This window comes from Pistacia vera, unplaced genomic scaffold (assembly GCF_008641045.1).
Source record: "Pistacia vera cultivar Batoury unplaced genomic scaffold, PisVer_v2 Contig1112, whole genome shotgun sequence".
Taxonomy (NCBI): Eukaryota; Viridiplantae; Streptophyta; class Magnoliopsida; order Sapindales; family Anacardiaceae; genus Pistacia; species Pistacia vera.
Window position 1 is genome coordinate 30,235 of NW_022195152.1, and position 15,860 is coordinate 46,094.

Here is a 15,860-nt window from a genome sequence, read left to right on the forward strand (position 1 = left end):
AGTAAATCTTCAGTGTGAAGTCTATTTTGTAGTAAATACCCGTTTGTTTCATAATTGCGAACTTCCATTTTTTACGGATTATTAAATTATTTTGTTTAAATTTGAAATTTTACTAAAAAATTTAACAGGATTAAAAGGTTAATATATTTTTTAGAAATTAAATTGTTAATAAAATTTAAAAAATAATTTGATAAAATTTCTAAAACCAAGCATACTTACTACACAAATAACTAAACACACAAGAGTTTGTTATAAAAAAATAAAAATAAAAACCTTGAAAATAGTATCGTAAAACTAAGTAAAAAAATAAAGATAATTTATTTTATTTTAAAATTTCAAGAAAAGATAAGGGAAAAATCATGCTGATATCTGAGACGTTGATGGTCATGGACACTTGTCTGGATGTGGTATATATTGGCCAGATCTAAATCAAATTGGGAGCGCCCCAAGCAAACACCTGCCACGGTGCCACCCCGAACATTGGCTTAGGAAATAGGAATCACTAATCAGCCAACATCTACGACCGTCTCTCATAATTTTCGACTTGACAATTTGCCACTGATTAAATCACAATTTGCCACTGATTAAATCACAAAAGAGTGGACGAAACTTACACAAGCAAATGAAACTTATTTACGAACGGATCAATGACAAATAGATAAAACTTATATTATAAATGAATTAATAATGAACTATTGTGTCAAGAGTTATGAGAGAAAATTGTGATATTGAATTATAAACCTAACATTACTCGTCTTTTATACAAGGTAATATGGCATAAAACAAATATACGAATGAATATTACTGTTCATTTAATAATTTCATAAAAAATATTTACAACGATGAGATATGTAATTATATATCAAAAAACAATAATTACATGTTTGTTTGTTACTTTTCAAATTCTTAAAATATTTTTATTCTAAATTAAAATTAGTTATACTAGTAAAGCTTATGTCAAACTAATTAATCTAGACTAAACCATCGCAATTTATATTAGTTTAGTTTGATTTGGATATAAACCAGTAATTTCATGTATAATTCTGTACTTTTTTTTTTAATCTTTATTTAAATAGCATTTAAAATATTTTTGTTGATACAGAATTCTGCACCAACTAGCGTGATCCGATCGACCTTGCCAAGATCGAAACCGATATGTATATGATTAGTGAAAATCAGCAATGAATATGAATGAAATGAATTAAAAACAAAGAGATTTTTAGATTGGTTCGACAAGGTTAACAGCCTACGTCCACAGTGTTTTTGTATTTGCTGTGAGAGCTTACAATGCAATTTTATTTAAGGGGATTTTTATACAAGATTTGTACAAAGAAAAGAACGAAATTAAGGGAATTACAATTGATCTAAATCGCAATTCCGATATTCTCGCAATTGGGCGCTGTGATTGCACAGTGATCGCTGTTGATCGAGTCATCCCCGTAATATCCGGGATCTGAAGTAATCTGGAGATTGATTGAATGATTCCTTGAATTGTTCACGACTAGCTTATGTTGGGTCAATCAATCATAGTTGCCGAGCTCATTCTGGGTCAAGCTATATCCTTGAGTTAACGCGAGCTTGGCGGAAAAATCACACATAACATCTAACCCCTAATGTTTGATGCTCGTTTCAGGCTTCGATGACTGTTGCTCGATCTGATGTCAAGCTCGGCTTCGACAGTAAGTCTCCGAGTGCATGTTCGATCGGGCCCCCATGATCAACCTTGTGCTTGGCCTACATACCTCACACTTGGATCGTTATTCCTCATGGTACATGTCAAAACTCAGAATATGAACAGTTAGGGTATAAAGGTAATTTCTGCGTGGTCATGCTGCATTAAATGCGACAACCTTTGCCAGTTACATTTCATCGCACATGGGCAAAGACAGATGTTCACACGTGAATTCGAGGTGACGTGCAACGACAGTTATTATTATAGCAATCTGATGGTTCATCGCTCCTTGCAGATGGTCGACACGTGGCCATGTCTATGGGCTGAGATTACTCGATGAATGAAGGGTTAGGATCGACTGTAAGTCGACGGCCACGATTAAACTCCGCCCCTTCGTCTCCCATGCAAACCACTATAAAAGGTGGTGAAAAACCTCAGAATAGTCACGCTGACTCTGGTTCTCTTTTGCCAATATTCTTACGTCATCACGGTGGTTTTTCTCACTAGTTTCCATCACTTTCCTTGTTCTGGTAAGGCTCTTCCCCCTATCTTCTTCTGTTTTCCTGATTTTCGCATCATAGGGTGGCTACTGTAAGACCCTTACCAAGAGCAAGGGCAGGCGTGTGGTTTTCATCCTTAGCCACAACCTCGCTAAAACAACACACGGGTGTGCATTGAAAAAGGATGGCTGAGATCAGGTGTGGGGTGTTTGAGTGTTGGGACGCTGAACACTTACTGATGAGATAGCTCGTGGGTGTGGACACTTGTGAGCTAAGACGTGCGCGAGCAGGCGTGTCGTTAACGTGGGTGTGGGTACGCCCTCGAGCAGGCTAGGCTGCCATGAGCAGGCTAGACTGTGGCACGAATAGGCAAGACAGTGGCACACGAGCTGGGGCATGTGCGAACATACAAGTTAGATAACAAGCAGCTAAATTCAGGCATGGGGCAGAGACCAACGTGCGTGAGGTGCATGGGGGCGTGCACTAGATTGATGGGAACAATCAGACAAGGCTGCATGGTTGTTGGACTAAGGTTGTGGGACTGTTATATGTGTCCAGATACATTTGTATGTAAACCAACTGTCATGTAACTATTGATAAGGTTGTAAAACTGCTATGTAACTGTTGTGCCCATTTGTATATAAGGCAGGCAGGCTGTATATTCGTGAGAGAGTGAGAGGGCAAGGGTTATATGTGTTTGTAAACCTTGTTGTAACTTGAGTGCTAAGTCTGTGATAGAGGGATCAGATTGTAAACAGTGGGATACACTGTGTGAGTGCTTGAGTTTCCTTGTATTCGGATTGAAATAATATAAGGTTGGGTTTTCTCGTGTCTGTTGTGCATTTACTCTCACTAGCCTCTGTTGGATTGTGTTTGCAATTTTGTAACAGGGAAACGCACAACTTGGTGAAGGCTGACAAGTGTTGGTGCGCTTGTGCCAGGCAGTGCCTAGAGACGAGATTAGGCCCTATGACAGCTACTATAGTGGTCACATTAAACCAACTGTCATGTAACTATTGATAAGGTTGTAAAACTGCTATGTAACTGTTGTGCCCATTTGTATATAAGGCAGGCAGGCTGTATATTCGTGAGAGAGTGAGAGGGCAAGGGTTATATGTGTTTGTAAACCTTGTTTTAACTTGAGTGCTAAATCTGTGATAGAGGGATCCGATTATAAATAGTGGGATACACTGTGTGAGTGCTTGAGTTTCCTTGTATTTGGATTGAAATAATATAAGGTTGGGTTTTCCCGTATCTGTTGTGAATGTACTCTCACTAGCCTCTGTTGGATTGTGTTTGCAATTTTGTAACAGGGAAATGCACAACTGGTGAAGGCTGACAAGTGTTGGTGCGCTTGTACCGTGTAGTGCCTAGAGACGAGATTAGGCCCTATGACAGTGGTATCAGAGCCCGGTTTTAACCAAGTTCGTTTTTCTAATTTCTTTATTGTTGTTTCATGCTAGAAAGAGTTGAGATGGACGCTATAAGGGAAAGATTGACGCGGTTAAAGGAGATGCTGGGTGAGACTCAAGATGGCCAGAATATGACCATCAATGAGAGACTTGATCAGGTTGATCAAAATTTTGAAATTCTCCATAATCAATTTATGGAAATGGTGGACCAAACCAACAGGAGATTGGAGGCCCTAGAGAATGACAATGCCTTGTTGAAACATGCTCTCCCTCGTAGTCTTGATGGGGGAAGTACAGCCAAGATAAGAGTGCACGAACCAAAGGCTTTTCAGGGTGCTAGAAACGCCAAGGAGTTGGAAAATTTCTTGTGGGATATGGAGTAGTACTTTGAGGCAGCGAAAGTCCCTGATGTGGAGAAAGTCTCGATCACTAGCATGTATTTGGCTGGTGATGCAAAATTATGGTGGCACACAAGGTTAGCAGATGATGTGAGTGCGGGTAGGCCCAAGGTTGATACTTGGGAGAAACTAAATAAGGAATTGAAGGATCAATTCTTGCCGGGGAACACATCATGGAATGCCAGGGACCGAATGAAAAAGCTCCAACAAAAGGGTACTGTGAGGGAGTATGTCAAGGAGTTTAGTTCCTTGTTGTTAGACATACAAAATATGTCCGAGGAGGACAAATTGTTTAACTTTATGTCAGGTTTGCAACGCTGGGCGCAAGTGGAATTGCGAAGGCAGAAGGTGCATGATCTGTCTAGTGCTATTGCTGCAGCAGATGGGTTGATTGATTTTAAAAGTAGCAAGGAGAGAGATCATGTTGTTGCAGTAAAAGCCAAAAAGAAGGACAACCGAGAATTTAAGGGAAGTAAGAAAAAGGACTTCCACTTTCAGAAGAGAAATTCTGCTAGTGAAAAGGGGAAGGTCGTTGCTACTAGTAGTTTTTTCCAAGGAAAACAAGGAGGGAAAAATGATGTCTGGTTGTTTCATATGTGGAGGGCCACATAGGGCAAGGGATTGCCCAAAGAGAGAGAAGCTAAATGCTTTGATGGGTGAAGAGGGAGACCCTAATGGTGAGCAAGTCACTATGAATCTGATGTAGTTTATGAATGCTATGAGGGCAAAAACGGATTCAAGCAAAACAAGGGTGATACTTACCTTAGAGTTGTGAGCAAGGGTGCCGCTCGAAATGCTCTACTGTTTGTGGATTTGAAAGTGAGGGATAGCCAAGTTAAAGCTTTGCTGGACACATGAGCAAGTCATAACTTTGTGGCAGATCGGGTTGTTTCCAAGTTGGGGCTAGCATTTTCCAAGAGTCCTACAATGGTGAAGGCTGTGAATTCGAGTGCACATGGGGTGACTGGAATAGCTTACAACATGCAAGTTTGTGTGGGCTGCTGGACGGGTAAAATTAATTTAATTGCTATTCCTTTAGATGATTTTGATGTTGTTTTGGGAATAGATTTTTTTAAAGCAGCCAAGGTGTCGGTGGTGCCATACTTGAATGGCATGATGATAAATCATGAATCAAGTCCTTGTTTTGTACCTTGCTGTTCCTTGGGAGTGAGTAGCAAACCAGGACAAGCTAAGCTTACTACTATCTTAGCCACGGCAGTAAAGCGTGGGCTAAAGAAAGAACAGGAAACGTATTTGGCAGCATTGATAGAAATCAAACCTGATAAGAAGGTTGAAGTGCCGAATGCAGTGGCAGAATTGTTACAAGACTTTGCTGATGTTATGCCACGGGAGTTGCCCAAAGAACTTCCTCCAAGACGAGCAATTGATCACAAGATTGAGTTGGAACCAGGGGAGTTCCCACCTGCTCGTCCACCCTATAGAATGTCACCCATGGAGTTAAAAGAACTCCGAAAACAACTTGATGATTTACTTGATGCAGGTGCAGTGAGACCTTCAAAGGCTCCGTATGGTGCTCTTGTGTTGTTTCAGAAAAAACAAGATGGTTCCCTTCGGATGTGTGTGGACTATAGGGCGTTGAACAAGGTGACGATTCGGAACAAGTATCCTGTTCCCCTTGTTCAAGACCTCCTGGATAGGCTGAGTGGGGCTTCAGTTTTCACTAAGTTAGACTTGCGATCAGGATATTGACAAGTCAGAATTGCTACAGGAGATGAGCCCAAAACCACTTGTGTGACCAGGTATGGTTCTTATGAATTCTTAGTCATGCCATTTGGCTTGACAAATGCACCGACTACATTTTGCAATTTGATAAATGATGTACTGTATGAATTCTTGGATGAATTTGTTGTGGTATACTTGGATGATATTGTGATATATAGTCGAAATTTGGATGAGCATTTGATTCATATGAGGAAGGTACTAACGCAGTTGAGAGAACATCAGTTGTATGTGAAAATGGAGAAGTGTGAGTTTGCTAAACAAGAAATAATGTTCTTGGGGCACTTGGTGAGTAAGGGCCAAGTGAGGATGGATCCTAAGAAGGTGCAGGCGATTGTAGAGTGGGTAGCTCCTACAAAAGTCCTAGAGTTGAGATCTTTCTTAGGATTAGCAAACTATTACCGCAAGTTTATTGTAGGGCACTCAAAGAAGGCAGCACTGTTGACAGATTTGTTGAAAAAGGGGCAACAATGGGACTGGACATAATTATGTTCTAAGACTTTTGAAAGGTTGAAGGAAGCCATTGCCTCTGAACCGGTGTTGAGATTGATGCTTCGGAGAAAGCTATCGGTGGGGTGTTGGTCCAAGAGGGACATCCCATAGCTTTTGAGAGCTGAAATTTAAATGGGGCAGAGCAGTGGTATTCTGCTCATGAGAAAGAGATGGTAGTCGTGGTTCATTGTTTGCAGGTGTGGAGAGTATACTTGTTGGGCACAAAATTTGTGGTGTTGACAGACAATGTGGCTAATACTTTCTTCAAGACACAAAAGAAATTGTCCCCAAAACAGGCCTGGTGGCAAGAGCTTTTGGCTGAGTAAGATTTTGCATGGCAACACAAGCCAGGAAGGCACAATCAGGTTGCTGATGCATTGAGCAGGAAACAAGTGGTTGCTGCTCTATATGCAATAACTTGGGCTGAATCTGACATGTTAGACAGGTTGCGAGTGGCAGCTGATCAGGATGCTAAGTATAAGGACTTGGTGACACAAGAGACAGGGATGATACTATACGGCGTTACTGGTTAGAGGATGGGTTATTGTATGCCAAAAGAGACAGGGTGTATGTTCCAAGTAAGGGTGGACTGAGACGAGCGTTATTGAAGGAAGTCCATGATTCACCTTGGGCTGGACATCCTGTTAGGGAGAGAACTTTGGCATTATTGACAAGAGATTATTATTGGCCTAGAATGGAAGCTGATATTGAGTCCTATGTGAAAACTTGTTTGGTGTGTCAACTGGACAAGACAGAAAGGAGAAAGGTAGCAGGGTTGTTGCAACCTCTACCCATTCTGGAGAAGCCTTGGGTGTCAGCCTCTCTTGACTTCATCAGTGGGTTCCCAAAGGTAGAAGCTATGTCTTCTGTCCTTGTTGTTGTGGATAGATTTTTAAAATATGTAGTTTTTATAGCAGCACCAAAAGCTTGTTCAGCGGAGACAGCTGCTGCCTTGTTTTATAAAAATGTTGTGAAATATTTCAGAGTACCAGTAGACTTGGTTAGTGATCGGGATGCACGGTTTACTGGAAGGTTTTGGACTACTCTATTCAATATGATGGGAACCGAACTGAAGTTTTCTACAGCTAATCATCCACAAACGGATGGTCAGACTGAACGGGTGAATGCATTGCTGGAGGAGTATCTTCGGCATTATGTTACAGCTAGTCAACGAAATTGGCTAGAGTTGTTGGATTCTGCACAGTTTTGCTACAATCTGCACAAATCATCTTCGATAGAGTTGAGTCCTTTTGAGTTGGTGTTGGGGCAGCAACCTCTGACCCCAATTGAGATTGCTAGACAGCTAGCAAAGGGAAAATTTCCTACTGCTGACAAGGTGGCTAGAACAGACAAGAGATAATTAACCAAGCTCAAGACAGCTTGCGGAAGGCAAGCAAAAGGATGAAAAAGTATGCTGATGCTAAGAGGAGGCCGTTAGAGTTTGATGTGGGTGACCAGGTGCTACTCAAGCTCACTCCTCAGATTTGGAAGAAAATCAACAACAAACGGGTGCATAGGGCATTGGTTCCAAAGTATGATGGACCGTTTAAGGTTGTAAGCAGAGTGGGTGATATTGCCTACAAGTTGAAACTACCTGAGCGGATAAAGGTACATCCCACATTCCATGTGAGCTTCTTGAAACCTTTCCATGCAGATAAAGATGATTCTTCAAGGACCCAAGCTAAGAGAGCTCCTCCAATGATCAGGAAACAATTTGATGATGAGATTGAGAAAATTTTATATCACAGTAGGATGGGGCAACATAAGAAGAATCGCCGAATTAAATATTTGGTGAAGTGGAAGAGGGGGAAAGACAGCAAGGTTTCGTGGGAAGGAGACATAGATCTGTGGCAGTTTGAGGATGTTGTGCAGGAGTACATTTCCACCATTCCGACGAGGACGTCGGACTCTTCGGGTGGGGGTGGTTTGTAAGACCCTTACCAAGAGCAAGGGTAGGCGTATGGCTTTGATCCTTAGCCACGGCCTCGCCAAGACAACACACGGGTGTGCGTTGAAAAAGGATGGCTGAGATCAGGTGTAGGGTGTTTGAGTGTTGGGACGCCGAACACTTACTGATGAGATAGCTCGCGGGTGTGGACACTTGCTAGCTAAGACGTGCATGAGCAGGCAGGTCGTTAACGTGGGTGTGGGTACGCCCACGAGCAGGCTAGGCTACCACGAATAGGCTAGACAGTGCCACGAACAGGCTAGACTGTGGCACGAATAGGCAAGACAATGGCACACGAGCTGGGACATGTGCGAACATACAAGTTAGATAACCAACAGCTAAATTCAGGCATGGGGCAGAGACCAACGTGCGTGAGGTGCATGGGGGCGTGCACTAGATTGATGGGAACAATCAGACAAGGCTGCATGGTTGCTAGACTAAGGTTGTGGGACAGTTATATGTGTCCAGATACATTTGTATGTAAACCAACTATCATGTAACTATTGATAAGGTTGTAAAACTGCTATGTAACTGTTGTGCCCATTTGTATATAAGGCAGGCAGGCTGTATATTCGTGAGAGAGTGAGAGGGCAAGGGTTATATGTGTTTGTAAACCTTGTTGTAACTTGAGTGCTAAGTCTGTGATAGAGGGATCAGATTGTAAACAGTGGGATACACTGTGTGAGTGCTTGAGTTTCCTTGTATTCGGATTGAAATAATATAAGGTTGGGTTTTCTCGTGTCTGTTGTGCATTTACTCTCACTAGCCTCTGTTGGATTGTGTTTGCAATTTTGTAACAGGGAAACGCACAACTTGGTGAAGGCTGACAAGTGTTGGTGCGCTTGTGCCAGGCAGTGCCTAGAGACGAGATTAGGCCCTATGACAGCTACTATACTGGTCACATTGAATGTCTTAACATTTCAGCAAGGTTTTTTGTTGCGTCTTCAGCGATCTTAGGTTTTAAAAGAGGTTTAACATGGTGGCTACCGGTATCTCGAGTAGGTCACGTACCTTCGTCGTATTGCGCAAGCTTTCTTGGGTGCCTGAAATAGAAGCGAGTGTGGAATGGTCGATGATTTGTTCGAGCTCCGACACATGTTCGCTTCTTTTTTTAGGTACCCAGAAGCAAGCTACAACCATGTCTTCCTCCAGTAGTTGTACCATAGACCAAATGTTTGATTCGCCAGTAGGCTCGGCGGCCCTTGAGGATGTGTCCCCCGAGGTCTCTGAAGAATTTGTCACTTGAAGCTCGGAACCCGATGCTGTGGGCTTATGCGATCGTGCTTCGATTCAGCTAGCCCAATCTCCGCTGTCTCCAGCCCATAGGCTATGAAGAGAACCACAATCCTCGATTACTCCCGCAAATCTCAAACACATAAGAGCAGTCTACGCGCCGCAGCTTAACTTGATGCTTTTGGGGGAATATTCTCAGGAAAAACCCCCCACATGGATGGGTAGCAACCTCTGAGACTCTCCTTAGGTGTGGGGTATCCATTCCCTCGCACTACTTCATTAATAACATATTGAGGCGATTCAACATTTTTCCTCTTCAACGGATGGCCAACTCTTACGTGATCATTATCGCGATGTACATCGCATACATGATCGTTGAATTGGGCGAGTCATTCGTCAAAGAGCTCGTCTGCTTGTACAGGCTCAAAAAAGGGTAAGACCAGACGTACTACCTTTCCAAAGTGAGGAGAGTATGTTTTAATGGGCTGATCAACATCTCGAAGAGAGTTCCACACTGGGATTCATAGTTCTTTTTCTACGAAGCCCAAGAGGCCAGTGCCTTCGCTGCGAAAGTGAGTAAGGTTCGGGCCTTCCGTGTACGTGCGAGGATTGTTCTCGAGTTGTACATTTTAATTAATCATCCTATTTTGTTTTTGCAGTTAACATCGAACAGAATTATCTTCTAGCCACACAGAGGCTGCAACATTTTACTTACCTTCTGGACAATCAGCATAACGTTAACGAGCTTCTTACGCTTCCTCACCTGAAAGCATACGGCTTCTTCCGGGACGAGGCCAATTTCTTAGCACTTTTGGAGAAAGGTTAAGTTGTTCCTTGCTCACGCTTACTTTCTTGTGCAAAATACATTGCTAATTCTCTTGCCTTTTTTCTTATAGAAATGTGGGCCGAAAAATGGAAAAAGAAGAAAATGGCTGCCTCCGCAACGGCTACGAAGGATCTGGCTACTTCGGGGACAAAGCAACCGTTGAACTTGCCAGCTCGAAGCGTGCCAGTGGCGAGCTTAGGTGAGGCCCAAGCGCGAAGAAGCCCACAACTGCCACTAAGATAGTTGGCAGGAAAAGCATTACAAAGCCCCAAAAGGGGCCAGCGAATAAAGCGTCCGAACCAACTAGAGGTTCAGAAAAAAAATAAAGCACCCAAGCAGCAAATTGGCTCGGGCAAAGAGGTCGCTACGCAAGCTGGCGGCCTTCGAAAGGAAGCTGCCAAAATCTTGGCCAAGAAGAAATCCGCCCCTGCTAGCGAGGTAGGTGCTTATAGGGGGAGCAAACCTGGCTCGTCCCAGCCAAAGAATAAGGAAACAAACGAAGCAATCCAAGTTACGATCGATAGACTGATCAACTAATTTCGGCCACGGATTGTGTCACCATGTGAACATTTGCTATCGTCAGGGACTCGTCTCCCTCCCATATGTTGGTTTTAACCTGCTGCTATGCGGCAAAGGTACCGATAGTTTGCGCCCCCTTTTCTTTTGCAGGTTGTTCTTGCTTCTTTTTTACTCCTCTTCTCCTCTTTTCAATTTGCCATGGTGGCCAACTCCTGTACGAGGAATGCAACAACAATTTAAATGCGAACCACCAGAAATGACAGGCTATAAAGACGGTGAAGGAAGACGCTATGGCTAAGGCCGAGCTTGCAGAGAAAGAGGTCAGGCTTTCTGAGCTCAAGCGGCTCAGTGGCGAAGTCGCGACCTTTCAAGTCAAGGAAAGGGAATTCCTTGACAAGCTTAAAATGAGTGAGGCTGCTCGGGCTAAGGTAGTAGAGGTCGCAGAGACTTTGGCGCAGCAGCGATGTCCCAACAACAAACTGAACTCTAAGATATCCTTGACTCAGAAAGCTACCCCGAGCTGGGAGGCCAAATCCAAACAGTCTTCGCTCGACCTAGGCTGAGAGGTGGAAGATCGTCAGGAGGTTGAAGCTGAGGCTAGACAGCTCGGGCTTCAGATTAACGAACTGAACGAGGCCATTATTACTCAGGCTTTGGAAACATTTGTCTTCCTTGTCTAGAAATTGTGGGATGCACATCCTTCAATCAACTTCTCTTTCCTTCTCCGAGCTTATCAGAAGAAAGTTAAAAGGATGAGGGTCGAAGCCCAAAGGGAGACCTATGTTTACTCGGACGAGTCAGAGGAAGAGGGCGAGGACCAAGGGGAGGCTGAAAAAGGCGAGAAGAAGGTCGAGCCCCAGCTCCAGGTCGAGGATTTAACTCCCCTGAACATGATTCCACTAGCTGAGGTTCCCGACCTTAATGAGGAAGTCACCGCTCCTCCTATTGACGAGTCATCTGTTCCTCAGGGTGTCGACCTTCTTAGACAGGTTGAGGATGAAGCTCCTACTCCTCCATTAGTCCGAAGGATTCCTTTTTTTTTTTTTTTTTTTTTTTATTATTTTAATAATTGCCCAGTTGTAATCGAGCTATAATTAATGAAAGAAAATTTTTCATCACTTCTTTTTCGAGCAATGGCTGTTATATTTCTGTGGAGTCATTTAATTCGTCCTAGTCAAACTTTGAGATCCGAATTTGCTCTAAGTCATGCGTAGCTCGCTTCTTTAGGAGCTTTTTAGATTTTTGCGAGAAAATCTTTATGCAACATTTAGCATCAATTTTGGATTTGTTGTCCTTTTTGGGCTTTCATCCCTGGCTTAAGGTCGATTTTCCCCGACATGCTTTTTCTTGGATTTTTCAAGTTTAACCTCGTTGATTTGGGATTTTCAATCCCGATTTTTGCAAGGAAATCTAATGCGACAATAAACTTCGATTTTAGACTTATTGTCCCTTTCGAGTTCTTTGGTCGCCGGCTTGAGGCCGATTTCCTTCGATGTGTTTTTTCCTTGAAATTAATTTCAATTTTAACTTCGTTGACTTGGGGATGTTTCACCCTCAATGAGTTGGATTTTGGCGTGGCTTGTTTGAGATAAGTTGTCTTTCCTGGACTCTTGACTCCATGTTTTTAGAATATCATCGCTTAGATCGCGATTTAGTAAAACGCTAACGATCTTAAGATGTTAACAATGAATGGAAGAAAATAATGAATAGTACCTCGTTTATTAATCAAGTGTTTTGGCCGTGAATGGCCTTACAGTAAATACTAAACATAAGAACGAGTGAAACATGAGCTGCTTATTAATAATACCTTCACAAGTGCTCGGCGTTCGAAGCTCGCATTATTACTTCATCGTTGAGACGTTCCAAGCGAAAGGACCCTGGTACGAGCTTTTTGGATATCCTAAAGGGACCCTCCCATTTGGGCCCAAGTGCCCCCAAGTTTGAGTTTTGAGTACCTTGGATGACCTTTCTAAGAATCAGATTGCCCACTTCAAAGTCTTTGTTTTTGACCTTGGTATTAAAGTATCGTTTGGCTTGCTGTTGATAAGAGGTGAGTCTTAACTGAGATTTGGTCTAATGTTCTTCGATAGGTCTAGCCTTAGGCAAAGAATGTCTTCGTTTGCTTCTTCGTCAATGACTTCTCTTCGAAATGAACTGATTCCTACTTCAACCAAGACCATCGCCTCACATCCATAAGATAAAGAAAATGGGGTTTCGCCCGTCAAGCTTCTAGCGGTCGTCTTGTAGGACCATAAAGCCTCTGGCAGCTCGTCAGCCCATTTGCCTTTAAGGTTGTCGAACTTCTTCTTTATGGTGTGCTTGATTACTTTGTTCACAGCCTCTACTTGTCTGTTGGCTTGAGGCTGATAGACGGTAGCGAAACTCTTCTTAATGTCGAGCTGCTCGCAGTAGGCCCTGAAATCATCACTATCGAATTGCTTCCCATTGTCGGTTATTATTGTGTGGAGAATGCCAAACTGACTAAATGATGTTCTTATAGACAAAATCCTTCAGCCTGCTCGACATTATTGTTGACAGTGGTTCGGCTTCTGCCCACTTGGTGAAATAATCCACGACAACTACCGCGAATTTAACACCCCCTTTTCCTTGAGGCAATGGGCTAATAAGGTCGATGTCCCAAATCGCGAACGACCATGGGCTTGTTAGAGTGGTCAATTCTTGCGATGGAGCTCGCGAAATATCTACAAATCTCTAGCCTATATCACATCTGTGGACATAGTCTGTTGCATCATCATAAACTGTTGGCCAGTAATATCCCTAGCGAAGCACCTTGTAAGCTAGAGATTTGCCCCTTACGTGGTTTCCACAAATTCCCTCATGTATTTCTCTTGGAACATAATTTGCATCCTCGTGGTCAATACATCGCAGCAACAATACATTGAATCCACGCTTGTACAGTCTATCGTTGATGAGCGTGTACCGAACTGCCTTCACGCGGAGTGCTCTAGCTTCGGTTCTGTCCTCTGGTAGTGTGTCGTCCTTCAAGTAAGTGGTGATTGCATTCATCCAACTGTACCTTTGACTTGTGATCAACACTAGGCCTTGTAGAGCAGGGATGCTTGGTTTCGGGTAGAATTCAACTGGAATTGAATTGGCCTTTTCATTTTTCATTGCTGAGGCCAAACGACCTAATGCATCTGCCTGCGAGTTTTTCTCCTTTGGGATGTGGTGAATGGAAAAGGATCTAAACTATCCAAGCTTGGTCTCTACTTGTTGAAGGTATGATGTCATCCTATCTTCCTTTACTTGGTATTCCCCAGTAACTTGATGGACCACGAGATGTGAGTCACTACAGATCTTGATGAACTATACCCCCATTTCCTTAGTGAGACGAATACCTGCAAGCAATGCCTCATACTCAGCTTTGTTATTGGAGGCATTGAACCCGAACATTACCGCGGCTCTTATTGGGTCTCAATTTAGACTTTCGAGCAAGAGGCCCGCTCCTGCTCCCTTTTCATTTGAGGAGCCATCCACGTACAGAGTCCATAGCTATAAGTCATCACTCTTTGGTTTCCGTTGCTTGATTTCTCCTGAGGTATCTGACTCTTAAGGGCTTGGCTTGGCCTCTGGTTGATAGGAGAACTCAAATATAAAATCTGCCACAGCCTAGCCTTTGATTGATGTCCTCGGGATATACTTGATGTTGTATTGACTCATCTCCATCGTCTATTAGATCAGTCTACCTGATCCCTCGGGCTTCTACATTATCTTCTTCAATGGGAAGTTTGTTAGCACATGGATGTAGTGTGCTTGAAAATAGGGTCGTAGTATTCTGGCAACAACAACGAGGGCGTAGGCAAGCTTCTCCATCTCTGGGTACCTCATCTCCACGTCGAGCAGTCTCTTGGTCACATAATACACTAGTCATTGTATTCTTTCCTCTTCATGTACCAACGCCGTGCTGACAGCGAGCTTTCATACCGACAAGTACAATAATAGCAGCTTGCCCTAGATGGGCTTTAACAATAGGGGAGGCATTCTGAGGTGTTTCTTCAGCTCTTAGGAGGCTCTTTCACACTCTTTTGTCCACTTGAAACCTTTCTTCCCCTTCAAGGTCTCAAAGAATAGTAAACATCTATCCGTGGCTCAGGAAACAAACCTGCTAAGCACGGCCACATGTCTAGTCAAGCTCTATAACTATTTTATGCTAGTTGGACTTTTTATGTCGAGCAGGGCCTGAATCTTCTCTAGGTTAGCTTCTATACCCCGTTGGTTCACGAGGAAGCCTAGGAATTTCCCAGAGCTCACCCCGAAAGCACATTTCAATGGATTGAGCTTCATGTAATACTTTCTGAGGATGTCGAACATTTCCCCTAGGTGCTCAATATGGCTTTCGATGACCTTTGATGACGAGCATGTCGTCCATTTATACTTCCATGGAATGGCCGATTTGGTTGACGAACATCTTGTTCACTGAGCGCTGGTAGGTCGTCCCTGCGTTCTTGAGGCCAAACAGCATAACCCTGTAACAATAAATTCCATGGTCAGTAATAAATTAAGTATGCTCTTCATCAGGTTGGTACATCGGGATCTAATTATATCCCGAGTACACGTCCATAAAGCTAAGTAGTGCATTTCTCGTTGTCGCATCTATTAGCTAGTCGATTCGTGGCAGTGAAAAGTTGTCTTTCAGACAAGCTTTGTTCAGATCCGTGAAGTCAATGCAAGTCTGCCACTTGCCATTCGGCTTCTTGACTAGGATTGGGTTGGCAAGCCAGTCCAGGTACTTGACTTCCCTAATGAAGTTGATTTCCAAAAGTTTGTCGACTTCATCCATGGCCCTTCTTTTCTGTCTTATAGGCCGAGTCTGTGGGTACAGATTCAACCTGTGGCATATCACCTCGAGGCTGATCCCAACCATATCCGCATGCACCCATGCGAATACATTGAGGTTCTTCTTCAAGAACCCGATCAGATTATCGACCATCTCTCTGGTCAAGTTGTTGCTAATCTTTAGTACACGAGTTGGATCCTCTTTGCTAACACTTATTTCTAGCAGCTCTTCGGTCGGTCCCACCGCAGGCTCTTCTTTGTGTATGCGAGGATCTATAGTGTCCTCTAGCAGTCCGGGTTAAGCTTGGATTCTACGATGATCA